Source organism: Pseudophryne corroboree, unplaced genomic scaffold, assembly GCF_028390025.1.
Source record: "Pseudophryne corroboree isolate aPseCor3 unplaced genomic scaffold, aPseCor3.hap2 scaffold_1437, whole genome shotgun sequence".
NCBI lineage: Eukaryota > Metazoa > Chordata > Amphibia > Anura > Myobatrachidae > Pseudophryne > Pseudophryne corroboree.
Window position 1 is genome coordinate 67116 of NW_026968065.1, and position 14194 is coordinate 81309.

The 14194-nt window shown below is 39.2% G+C and overlaps 2 non-coding genes across 2 annotated transcripts; both read right to left on the reverse strand.

Moving 5' to 3' along the window:
* Positions 1 to 147: 147 nt before the first annotated feature.
* Positions 148 to 310, reverse strand: LOC134996863 (U1 spliceosomal RNA). Its single transcript, XR_010199428.1, has one exon. It is a non-coding gene; the product is annotated as a U1 spliceosomal RNA (small nuclear RNA).
* Positions 311 to 462: 152 nt separating this feature from the next.
* Positions 463 to 626, reverse strand: LOC134996856 (U1 spliceosomal RNA). The gene has a single exon (XR_010199421.1). It is a non-coding gene; the product is annotated as a U1 spliceosomal RNA (small nuclear RNA).
* Positions 627 to 14194: the final 13568 nt, after the last annotated feature.

The following is a 14194-nucleotide window of genomic DNA, read 5'->3' on the forward strand; positions in this document are numbered from 1 at the left end:
AGTTTGCATTGTGCATTGGGAGGCACAAAGTAAGCAGACGGGAGGAGAAGTCAGGATAGTGCACAAGGGTATAGAAGGGAGGGGCTCAAGAAAAAAGAAGTGGAACCAGACAGCAAACTAGGCTGGAGAGAGACCTGAGACAAAGAGATCTGAATTACATGAGAGCCGACCAGGGAAAACTCAAATTATGCAGTCAAGTTTCCCACATTTGGGGAAATCGCAGGGGCAGCACACCCAGAGTGCAATGGGTGAGCCTTGCCCTGGGAGAAGCAACTTCATGATCATAGTATCTCACCTGGCAGGTAAGTAGGAGTTGGGCTAGAGCTGGGGAGGGTCGCTGCTCGGGCACCCCCCTGTCAAGTGAAGGAGATCCAACTGAGGCAGCACAAGGGAACTCTCGAAAGAAGAACAAGGCTAGAGGAAGATCTGAGACAAAGAAATCTGAATTTTACCAGAGCTGACCAGAGGAAAGCACAAATACAGTCCCCCACTACCACAAATAATGCAGTCGAGTTTCCCACATTTGGGGAAATCACAGGGGTCAGCATACCCAGAATGCAATGAATGAACCTAACCCTGGGAGAACAATCTTCATGACCATGGTATCTCCTATGCAAAATAAGTATGATTTGGGATAGGGCTGGGGAGGGCATTTGCTCAGGCACATCTCTGTCAAGTAAGTTGCATTTGATTTGTTGTTTGGGGGTGCTTCAGTATTAGGCAGCCTTCTGCCCTACCATGTTCATCTGAAAATATGTGTTCTCCCTGCAGTTGTTGTCCCCAGATGAGAGTTCCCTTGTGCTGCCTCAGTTGAATCTCCTTTTGGAGAAGACCTCAATAAGATTGTAGCTGATCTGGCTACTGCTAAAACAGCTTGCCTACCTAGTATGACTCCTACCACGCAGAAGGCTAAAAGTACTTTTCTTGGCCCTTTCATCCTCCAGGTAAAGCGTACCCAAGGTCAGGCATACCCAAAGCAAGCTCATGTTTCCAGACCTGCCAAGCCCAGACTGAAGCAATCCTGGGCTGCCCATCAGCCTGCTTCCAAAACGGACAAGCCTGCCGCATGACGGTGCAGGCCTCCCTCTGGGGGATCCCAGGGTGGGGGGCCCGACTTCTAGGTTTGGCAAAGAAAGGTATAATTCTAAGCTAGAGAATTCTGTTTGGAGCTCACCTTGTACTTTGTGAAGAAATAATCAGCATTGTGGCTGAGCAGATACATGTAGTGTGTGGCTGCAAACTGCATGGATCTGCTGCGTTGTAATGCTGATTCTTTTTTTTTGCAAAGTACCAATAGCTTCATATAATGTTCACAATTTTTATGCAGGATCAAATAGCTCAATAGGTAGGGTGTTTGATTAGAATTCAACAGGTTATAGGTTTGAATCCTGGGTATGGTAGTTTGAGATGTGTTATTTAATAAAGTATGTTGTTCTGACTGCCGGCATCCTATCACCTGGGATATCATACTAAATAAATGGAGTTGATCAAATTTTTTTTTTTTTTTTTAACTAGGGACAATTTCCAGATACTTCCCTTTATAACTGAGATTGCCCCCTGGAACTTCACATCAGTTGACAACTATGCATGAGTGGGCAGTGCTTGCCCTGGATCTGTCCACCCATTTATGTGCCGCCATAAAATAAAGCATGACTAACAGTTATCCTGGGCGTACACTACACAATTATCTGTCAGGCTATCTATCCAGTCTGGATGGTTGGAATGAAAATCTGGTAATGTATAGGAGCAAATGTCAATTAACCATTTGCTCCCAAACACTAGAAAAGTGGTCAAAAATGGTCATTACACAAATTGGTTAAACCCAAAATTTAACCAATTTGTTTAGGGGACCATTTTTGTCCATTTTTTAGTGTTTGAGAGTAAATCGTTGATGGTCATTTGCTCACATAGATAACCGGATTTCTATTCCAACCAGCCAGTGTTGGAGAGATGGTCTGCCAGATTACATAATGCATACCAGAGCCATAACTAGACTTTTTGGTGCCCTGTGACAGAGAATTATATGCCCTCCCCCCCATTTTTGCAATATGGACAAAAGGCGCATGCCTTGTGGGGAAGGGGCATAACAAGATTGGTCTCAGAGAAAGCACATGAGATATGAAGATATATCTAGTATACTTGACACTCAATGGTTTGTGGTATTGCAGGGGTGCCCTCCTTAAATGCATATACAGTCACACATGGCATGTTTGTGTAAATGGCATATCAGCAGTCAGCACTAACTGGTGACATGCCATTTGTACAAGTAAGCCATGTGTGACTAATATATAAACATACTTTATTAAATAACACCTCAAACTATCATACCCAGGATTCAAACCTAAAACCTGTTAAATTCTAATCAAACACCCTACCCAATGAGCTACTTGATCCTGCATCTATTCTAACCTCCAAAAACAGATTCAGTTGCATTTTCCAGCGTGTTTTGTTTGCGCCTTTGCAAATGTCTTACATCGACAAACTTATTTAGTACTATTTTGCAAATAGGGTTACATTGTCGCAACATTGTGTTCCCTAATTGCTTGATTTTTTAAATGCAAAAATTGATAAAGACACCTGATAATTGCTCTGTGGAGTCTTCTTTTGTGTCTACTTCTTATCTACATTTAATTCCCTACCTATAATCAAGGCATTTTTAAATGCTGGGTGCTGCCAGGACGTGAGGCCTACCTAGTCTTTAGATCTGAATTTGAATGTACTTGTGAACTAACTTAATTTCCTACTTCTAAATTCATTCCTAAATTCACTACTTACATTAATCCTGTAGTTGGGCATTTTGAGCCTTCAATTGTGGGCATTGTTTTGTGTCCAGACCAGCAGCTGGTGGTGTGCATTTGCTGGAAAGGCATCGAAGACCTCCGATATGCTGCATCTCCTGATGTGTGTCTGCCTCAAGTGGCTGTCAGCAAATGCATGCTAGACACCCCATTCCAAGCTGATTGTGACATCACGGAACATGCATCATAGAACAGGCATGCTAGAACATGGGTCTTCAACCTGCGACCCTCCAGCTGCTGTGGAACTACATATCCCAGCATGCCCTGCCTCAGTTTTAGCATACCTTAAAAGCAAAACTGTGGCAGGGCATGCTGGGATGTGTAGTTTCACAGCAGCTGGAGGGCCACAGGATGAAGACCCATGTGCTAGAACCAAACCGCAGGTACATTGAATGCTAGCAAGCTGAATGTTTAAATCCTTTTTGTTCCGCAGCATTCCAATGCGGAAGATTCCATGGAACCAGAGATTATTCCATTGAGAAGGACATGCTGCCTGGATGACTGCACTGTGCAAATTAAATCACGGAGCCAGTTGGCTTGTGGGTGGCTCTGGTGACTGGGTGGTTGGGTGGGCGGTGTGTCGGAGGTGGAGCACATGCAAATGAATGTGTATCATCCAGCTAGTGAGAGAGAAAACTCATGTAGGAGTGTGCCTGCTTGTCAGTGAGTTATGCACCTTGCCAGACGTCAAATCTACATGGAGCAACTGGAGGGGACAAGAGCAGGTTTGGAAAATATACACAGAAGAGCATATATGCTGGCGCATTCTCCATGATTGTGTCAGCTTATGTTTTGGTGCACTGCACTTTCCTCCACTAAGTTTTAGCCATTTTGTTTAAACGCAAGTGTAGTTGCTTCTCGCTCTTTTGGCTGTGATATTGTATTGTGGTTGAAGAGTCTGCTGGAGGGATTGTTTTCTTCATTGGCGAGAGACTGAAGATATTCCAGGATGGAAGGCTTGGGAACACTATCCGTTTTTCAGTTGTGGAAGAGTTGAAAGACCGGATTGGACTACATTCTATAGTAAAGGGTATCTTTGTATTTATTAATCCTCCCTTTATATGTGTCTGTCTTTCAATAAAGCTTTGGGCTTGTGATTCCGTCACCCTCTTACACTCCACACCCATAGCCTTATTAACTATTGTATTGTTTAAATGTATAGTGCAGTTCATGATTTATAGTGTAGGCTGACCTGTGCTGTAGTTCTTGAACTGTACTATGCCGACAGCATTTGTATTGTGTTTTGGCTGTGCTGCAACACAGTACTTATGTGTGTAATGTTTATGTATGTTTTTTTGCTTCTTTATGTCAATAAAGACTGCTTTTTCAATCCAATATCTGAAAACAATCAATGTTTATCTTTGATGGCAATAGAAGTGGTATGATATTTGCTGCTTTTGAAAGGCAATATCTGATATGTCCCCTATCTGGTAACCATATATTAAATGGCTTTTCAGAAAAGGGAGATGGGAGAAGAGCTTTCAGTACTTGTAGGACCGATGCACATTTCCTATTCTAGCCTCCAAAAACAGATTCAGTTGCATTTTCCAGCGTGTTTTGGATGCGCCTTTGCAAATGTCTTACATCGACAAACTTATTTAGTACTATTTTGCAAATAGGGTTACATTGTTGCAACATTGTGTTCCCTAATTGCTTGATTTTTTAAATGCAACAATTGATAAAAACACCTGATAACTGCTCTGCGGAGTCTTATTTTGTGTCTACTTCTTATCTACATTTAATTCCGTACCTCTAATCAAGGCATTTTTAAATGCTGGCGGCTGCCAGGACGTGAGGCCTACCTAGACTTTAGATCTGAATTTGAATGTACTTGTGAACTAACTTAATTTCCTACTTCTAAATTCATTCCTAAATTCACTACTTACATGAATCCTGTAGTTGGGCATTTTGGGACTTCGATTGTGGGCATTGTTTTGTGTCCAGACCAGCAGCAGGTGGTGTGCATTTGCTGGAAAGGCATCGAAGACCTCCGATATGCTGCATCTCCTGATGTGTGTCTCCCTCAAGTGGCTGTCAGCAAATGCCTGCTAGACACCCCATTCCAAGCTGATTGTGACATCACGGAACATGCATCATAGAACAGGCATGCTAAAACATGGGTCTTCAACCTGCGACCCTCCAGCTGCTGTGGAACTACACATCCCAGCATGCCCTGCCTCAGTTTTAGCATACCTTATAGCAAAACTGTGGCAGGGCATGCTGGGATGTGTAGTTTCACAGCAGCTGGAGGGCCACAGGATGAAGACCCATGTGCTAGAGCCAAGCCGCAGGTACATTGAATGCTAGCAAGCTGAATATTTAAATCCTTTTTGTTCCGCAGCATTCCAATGCGGAAGATTCCATGGAACCAGAGATCCTTCCATTGAGAAGGACATGCTGCCTGGATGACTACACTGTGCAAATTAAATCACGGAGCCAGTTGGTTTGTGGGTGGCTCTGGTGACTGGGTGGTTGGGTGGGTGGTGTGTCGGAGGTGGAGCACATGCAAATGATTGTGTATCATCCAGCTAGTGAGAGTGAAAACTCATGCAGGAGTGTGCCTGCTTGTCAGTGGGTTATGCACCTTGCCAGACGTTAAATCTACATAGAGCAGCTGGAGGGGACAAGAGCAGGTTTGCAAAATATAGATAGAAGAGCATATATGCTGGCGCATTCTCCATGATTGTGTCAGCTTATGTTTTGGTGCACTGCACTTTCCTCCACTAAGTTTTAGCCATTTTTGTTAAGCTCAAGTGTAGTTGCTTCTCGGCCTTTTGGCTGTGATCTTGTATTGTGGTTGAAGGGTCTGCTGGAGGGAGGGATTGCTTTCTTCATTGGCGAAAGACCAAAGATATTCCAGGATGGAAGGCTTGGGAACACTATCCGTTTTTCAATTGTGGAAGAGTTGAAAGACCGGATTGGACTACATTCTATAGTAAAGGATGTCTTTCTATTTATTAATCCTCCCCTTATATGTGTCAGTCTTTCAATAAAGCTTCGGGCTTGTGATTCCCTCACCCTCTTACACTCCACACCCATAGCCTTATTAACTGTTGTATTATTGTACAGTTTAAATGTATAGTGCAGTTCATGATTTATAGTGTAGGCTGGCCTGTGCTGTAGTTCTTGAACTGTACTATACCGTCAGCATTTCTATTGTGTTTTGGCATTGCCGCAACGCGGTACTTATGTGTGTAATGTTTATGTATGTTTTTTTGCTTCTTTATGTGCATCGGTCCTACAAGTACTGAAAGCTCTTCTCCCATCTCCCTTTTCTGAAAAGCCATTTAATATATGGTTCCCAGATAGGGGACATATCAGATATTGCCTTTCAAAAGCATCAAATATCATACCACTTTTATTGCCATCAAAGATAAACATTGATTGTTTTCAGATATTGGCTTGAAAAAGCAGTTTTTATTGACATTAAAAAAACATACATAAACATTACACACATAAGTACAGTGTTGCAGCACAGCCAAAACACAATACAAATGCTGACGGTATAGTACAGTTCCAGAACTACAGCACAGGCCAGCCTACACTATAAATCATGAACTGCACTATACATTTAAACTATACAATAATACAACAGTTAATAAGGCTATGGGTGTGGAGTGTAAGAGGGTGAGGGATTCACAAAACCGAAGCTTTATTGTAACACAGACACATATAAGGGGAGGGTCAATAAATAGAAAGATATCCTTTACTATAGAATGTAGTCCAATCCGACCTCTGTGCTCTTCCACAACTGAAAAACAGATAGTGTTCCCAAGCCTTCCATCCTGGAATATCTTTGGTCTTTCGCCAATGAAGAAAACAATCCCTCCCTCCAGCAGACCCTTCAACCACGATACAAGATCACAGCCAAAAGGCCGAGAAGCAACTACACTTGAGCTTAACAAAAATGGCTAAAACTTAGTGGAGGAAAGTGCAGTGCACCAAAACATAAGCTGACACAATCATGGAGAATGCGCCAGCATATATGCTCTTCTATCTATATTTTGCAAACCTGCTCTTGTCCCCTCCAGCTGCTCTATGTAGATTTAACGTCTGGCAAGGTGCATAACCCACTGACAAGCAGGCACACTCCTGCATGAGTTTTCTCTCTCACTAGCTGGATGATACACAATCATTTGCATGCGCTCCACTTCCGACACACCACCCACCCAACCACCCAGTCACCAGAGCCACCCACAAGCCAACTGGCTCCGTGATTTAATTTGCACAGTGTAGTCATCCAGGCAGCATGTCCTTCTCAATGGAAGGATCTCTGGTTCCATGGAATCTTCCGCATTGGAATGCTGCGGAACAAAAAGGATTTAAATATTCAGCTTGCTAGCATTCAATGTACCTGCGGCTTGGCTCTAGCACATGGGTCTTCATCCTGTGGCCCTCCAGCTGCTGTGAAACTACACATCCCAGCATGCCCTGCCACAGTTTTGCTATTAAGGTATGCTAAAACTGAGGCAGGGCATGCTGGGATGTGTAGTTCCACAGCAGCTGGAGGGTCGCAGGTTGAAGACCCATGTTTTAGCATGCCTGTTCTATGATGCATGTTCCATGATGTCACAATCAGCTTGGAATGGGGTGTCTAGCAGGCATTTGCTGACAGCCACTTGAGGGAGACACACATCAGGAGATGCAGCATATCGGAGGTCTTCGATGCCTTTCCAGCAAATGCACACCACCTGCTGCTGGTCTGGACACAAAACAATGCCCACAATCGAAGTCCCAAAATGCCCAACTACAGGATTCATGTAAGTAGTGAATTTAGGAATGAATTTAGAAGTAGGAAATTAAGTTAGTTCACAAGTACATTCAAATTCAGATCTAAAGACTAAACACAAAACACAAAATAAGACTCCACAGAGCAATTATCAGGTGTCTTTATCAATTGTTGCATTTAAAAAATCAAGCAATTAGGGAACACAATGTTGCGACAATGTAACCCTATTTGCAAAATAGTACTAAATAAGTTTGTCGATGTAAGACATTTGCAAAGGCGCAAACAAAACACGCTGGAAAATGCAACTGAATCTGTTTTTGGAGGTTAGAAAAGATGCAGGATCAAGTAGCTCCATGGGTAGGGTGTTTGATTAGAATTCAACAGGTTATAGGTTTGAATCCAGGGTATGATAGTTTGAGGTGTTATTTAATAAAGTATGTTTATATATTAGTCACACATGGCTTACTTGTACAAATGGCATGTCACCAGTTAGTGCTGACTGCTGATATGCCTTTTGCACTAAAACAAATTAAAATGGTAAAAGTTATTGTACTTTAAGTAAAAATAAAAGCTAAAATATCAATCCCAGTTTTGGATTACTTTAATGAACAAAAAAAAATGCATATAGCAAAGGATAGTTTCAATCTGCCTACCTCTGGGTTATGGGCCCAGCATGCTTCCATTGCAGTACTCTGCTGCACATGTAAGTGCAAGAGATCCTGAAGCACTCACTCATCATGCGAAAGTACCAATGTGTTTCTTCATTGGTTGCTGGAAGAAACATCTTACAAAAACTCTCCAGATTATTGACTTTTTAAAGTTTTTCTAGGAAACGTTCTAGATGAATGCTTATTAATCTTTGTCAGTATGTACTTTTTGCAAAGTGTCTCTGTGGCGCAATCGGTTAGTGTGTTCAGCTATTAATCAAAAGGTTGGTGGTTCAATGCCACCCAGGGACGTAATTGACCTTGTAATCAGATTTTGGTGATATTTAAGTAGACAAGTCAAAATTGCAAACCCCCTCTTATGGTGTAGGGTACCTGGCCTTCTCTGATGTAATCAGAGTTAGATTTGATTAAGTGATTTTATAAAAAAAACAGCTAGGAAGCACAATTTAGCAGTGGGTTGCAGAGAAAAAGAAAAATGCTGGCAGAAAAATCCAATTGAGTGATTAAACAGCTCTTCATTTTCTGGGTTTATTTTTATGATAACAAATTTGTTCTCTGAAAAGTGTCCACAAAGCCAAGTATCTGATTAACATATTTGTAGGGATGTTTTTTCACCTATTACTAAATTAAACTTGCTTCATTGGAAAGGCAGCAAGATGCATCCTCATTTCAATATCTACGGAAATAATACAGGTTGACACCAGGAAACATTAACGCCACTGCATCTTTGCTGTTTTCTTATGTGGAAGTCTGTTTAATGTGAAAACAAGGTGATATCTAATTAGCACACAGGTAAGGAATTAAGAAAATCTTTATTTAAGGGTGAAGATGTTTCTCACAAAATCGTTGCCCCAATGCATCATTGAAATTCAAGCTGGAAAGATGATTTTAATATATCACTTGTACATTTTGTATTGCTCTTCTGGTGACAATGTAGTTTGTTTTTGTCAATTACCATTTTAATAATCGGGTAAAGAAAATTATTTGGATTTTTGAAAGAAAACAATACTGTCAATATACTATTAAAACAAATTAAAATGGTAAAAGTTATTGTACTTTAAGTAAAAATAAAAGAGCAAAAATATCAATCCCAGTTTTGGATTAATTTAATTAACAAAACAAAATGCATATAGCAGAGGATAGTTTCAATCTGCCTACCTCTGGGTTATGGACCCAGCATGCTTCCATTACAGTACTCTGCTGCACATGTAAGTGCAAGAGATCCTGAAGCACTCACTCGTCATGGGAAAGTACCAATGTGTTTCTTCATTGGTTGATGGAAGAAACATCTTACAAAAACTCTCCACATTATTGACTTTTTAAAATGTTTCTAGGAATCGTTCTAGATGAATGCTAATTAGCCTTTGTCAGTATGTACTTTTGCAAAGTGTCGCTGTGGCGCAATCAGTTAGTGTGTAAGGCTATTAACCAAAAGGTTGGTGGTTCAATCCCACCCAGGGACTTAATTGACCTTGTTATCAGATTTTGGTGATCTTTAAGTAGACAAGTCAAAATTTCAAACCCCCTGTTATGGTGTAGGGTACCTGGCCTTCTCTGATGTAATCAGAGTTAGATTTGATTCAGTGATTTTATAAAAACAGCTAGGAAGCACAATTTAGCAGTGGGTTGCAGAGAAAAAGAAATATGCTGGCAGAAAAATCCAATTGAGTGATTAAACAGCTCTTCATTTTCTGGCTTTATTTTTATGCTAACTAATTTGTTCTCTGAAAAGTGTCCACAAAGCCAAGTATCTGATTAACATATTTGTAGGGATGGTTTTTCACCTATTACTAAATTAAACTTGCTTCATTGGAAAGGCAGCAAGATGCATCCTCATTTCAATATCTACTGAAATAATACAGGTTGACACCAGGAAACATTAACGCCACTGCATCCTTGCTGCTTTCTCATGTGGAAGTCTGTTTAATGTGAAAACAAGGTGATATCTAATTAGCACACAGGTAAGGAATTAAGAAAATCTTTATTTAAGGGTGAAGATGTTTCTCACAAAATCGTTGCCCCAATGCATCATTGAAATTCAAGCTGGAAAGATGATTTTAATATATCACTTGTACATTTTGTATTGCTCTTCTGGTGACAATGTAGTTTGTTTTTGTCAATTACCATTTTAATAATAGGGTAAAGAAAATTAAGTGGATTTTTGAAAGAAAACAATACTGTCAATATACTATTAAAACAAATTAAAATGGTAAAAGTTATTGTACTTTAAGTAAAAATAAAAGCTAAAATATCAATCCCAGTTTTGGATTACTTTAATGAACAAAAAAAAAAATGCATATAGCAAAGGATAGTTTCAATCTGCCTACCTCTGGGTTATGGGCCCAGCATGCTTCCATTGCAGTACTCTGCTGCACATGTAAGTGCAAGAGATCCTGAAGCACTCACTCATCATGCGAAAGTACCAATGTGTTTCTTCATTGGTTGCTGGAAGAAACATCTTACAAAAACTCTCCAGATTATTGACTTTTTAAAGTTTTTCTAGGAAACGTTCTAGATGAATGCTTATTAGTCTTTGTCAGTATGGACTTTTTGCAAAGTGTCTCTGTGGCGCAATCGGTTAGTGTGTTCAGCTATTAGTCAAAAGGTTGGTGGTTCAATCCCACCCAGGGACGTAATTGACCTTGTGATCAGATTTTGGTGATATTTAAGTAGACAAGTCAAAATTGCAAACCCCCTCTTATGGTGTAGGGTACCTGGCCTTCTCTGATGTAATCAGAGTTAGATTTGATTAAGTGATTTTATAAAAAATCAGCTAGGAAGCACAATTTAGCAGTGGGTTGCAGAGAAAAAGAAAAATGCTGGCAGAAAAATCCAATTGAGTGATTAAACAGCTCTTCATTTTCTGGCTTTATTTTTATGATAACAAATTTGTTCTCTGAAAAGTGTCCACAAAGCCAAGTATCTGATTAACATCTTTGTAGGGATGGTTTTTCACCTATTACTAAATTAAACTTGCTTCATTGGAAAGGCAGCAAGATGCATCCTCATTTCAATATCTACGGAAATAATACAGGTTGACACCAGGAAACATTAACGCCACTGCATCTTTGCTGTTTTCTCATGTGGAAGTCTGTTTAATGTGAAAACAAGGTGATATCTAATTAGCACACAGGTAAGGAATTAAGAAAATCTTTATTTAAGGGTGAAGATGTTTCTCACAAAATCGTTGCCCCAATGCATCATTGAAATTCAAGCTGGAAAGATGATTTTAATATATCACTTGTACATTTTGTATTGCTCTTCTGGTGACAATGTAGTTTGTTTTTGTCAATTACCATTTTAATAATCGGGTAAAGAAAATTAATTGGATTTTTGAAAGAAAACAATACTGTCAATATACTATTAAAACAAATTAAAATGGTAAAAGTTATTGTACTTTAAGTAAAAATAAAAGAGCAAAAATATCAATCCCAGTTTTGGATTACTTTAATTAACAAAAAAAATGCATATAGCAGAGGATAGTTTCAATCTGCCTACCTCTGGGTTATGGACCCAGCATGCTTCCATTACAGTACTCTGCTGCACATGTAAGTGCAAGAGATCCTGAAGCACTCACTCATCATGGGAAAGTACCAATGTGTTTCTTCATTGGTTGATGGAAGAAACATCTTACAAAAACTCTCCACATTATTGACTTTTTAAAATGTTTCTAGGAATCGTTCTAGATGAATGCTTATTAGCCTTTGTCAGTATATAGTTTTGCAAAGTGTCGCTGTGGCACAATCAGTTAGTGTGTAAGGCTATTAACCAAAAGGTTGGTGGTTCAATCCCACCCAGGGACTTAATTGACCTTGTGATCAGATTTTGGTGATCTTTAAGTAGACAAGTCAAAATTTCAAACCCCCTGTTATGGTGTAGGGTACCTGGCCTTCTCTGATGTAATCAGAGTTAGATTTGATTCAGTGATTTTATAAAAACAGCTAGGAAGCACAATTTAGCAGTGGGTTGCAGAGAAAAAGAAATATGCTGGCAGAAAAATCCAATTGAGTGATTAAACAGCTCTTCATTTTCTGGCTTTATTTTTATGCTAACTAATTTGTTCTCTGAAAAGTGTCCACAAAGCCAAGTATCTGATTAACATATTTGTAGTGATGGTTTTTCACCTATTACTAAATTAAACTTGCTTCATTGGAAAGGCAGCAAGATGCATCCTCATTTCAATATCTACTGAAATAATACAGGTTGACACCAGGAAACATTAACGCCACTGCATCCTTGCTGCTTTCTCATGTGGAAGTCTGTTTAATGTGAAAACAAGGTGATATCTAATTAGCACACAGGTAAGGAATTAAGAAAATCTTTATTTAAGGGTGAAGATGTTTCTCACAAAATCGTTGCCCCAATGCATCATTGAAATTCAAGCTGGAAAGATGATTTTAATATATCACTTGTACATTTTGTATTGCTCTTCTGGTGACAATGTAGTTTGTTTTTGTCAATTACCATTTTAATAATCGGGTAAAGAAAATTAATTGGATTTTTGAAAGAAAACAATACTGTCAATATACTATTAAAACAAATTAAAATGGTAAAAGTTATTGTACTTTAAGTAAAAATAAAAGCTAAAATATCAATCCCAGTTTTGGATTACTTTAATGAACAAAAAAAAAAAATGCATATAGCAAAGGATAGTTTCAATCTGCCTACCTCTGGGTTATGGGCCCAGCATGCTTCCAGTGCAGTACTCTGCTGCACATGTAAGTGCAAGAGATCCTGAAGCACTCACTCATCATGCGAAAGTACCAATGTGTTTCTTCATTGGTTGCTGGAAGAAACATCTTACAAAAACTCTCCAGATTATTGACTTTTTAAAGTTTTTCTAGGAAACGTTCTAGATGAATGCTTATTAGTCTTTGTCAGTATGTACTTTTTGCAAAGTGTCTCTGTGGCGCAATCGGTTAGTGTGTTCAGCTATTAATCAAAAGGTTGGTGGTTCAATCCCACCCAGGGACGTAATTGACCTTGTGATCAGATTTTGGTGATATTTAAGTAGACAAGTCAAAATTTCGAAAACCCCTGTTATGGTGTAGGGTACCTGGCCTTCTCTGATGTAATCAGAGTTAGATTTGATTCAGTGATTTTATAAAAACAGCTAGGAAGCACAATTTAGCAGTGGGTTGCAGAGAAAAAGAAATATGCTGGCAAAAAAATCCAATTGACTGATTAAACAGCTCTTCATTTTCTGGCTTTATTTTTATGCTAACAAATTTGTTCTCTGAAAAGTGTCCACAAAGCCAAGTATCTGATTAACATCTTTGTAGGGATGGTTTTTCACCTATTACTAAATTAAACTTGCTTCATTGGAAAGGCAGCAAGATGCATCCTCATTTCAATATCTACTGAAATAATACAGGTTGACACCAGGAAACATTAACGCCACTGCATCCTTGCTGCTTTCTCATGTGGAAGTCTGTTTAATGTGAAAACAAGGTGATATCTAATTAGCACACAGGTAAGGAATTAAGAAAATCTTTATTTAAGGGTGAAGATGTTTCTCACAAAATCGTTGCCCAATGCATCATTGAAATTCAAGCTGGAAAGATGATTTTAATATATCACTTGTACATTTTGTATTGCTCTTCTGGTGACAATGTAGTTTGTTTTTGTCAATTACCATTTTAATAATCGGGTAAAGAAAATTAATTGGATTTTTGAAAGAAAACAATACTGTCAATATACTATTAAAACAAATTAAAATGGTAAAAGTTATTGTACTTTAAGTAAAAATAAAAGAGCAAAAATATCAATCCCAGTTTTGGATTACTTTAATTAACAAAAAAAAAATGCATATAGCAGAGGATAGTTTCAATCTGCCTACCTCTGGGTTATGGACCCAGCATGCTTCCATTACAGTACTCTGCTGCACATGTAAGTGCAAGAGATCCTGAAGCACTCACTCATCATGGGAAAGTACCAATGTGTTTCTTCATTGGTTGATGGAAGAAACATCATACAAAAACTCTCCACATTATTGACTT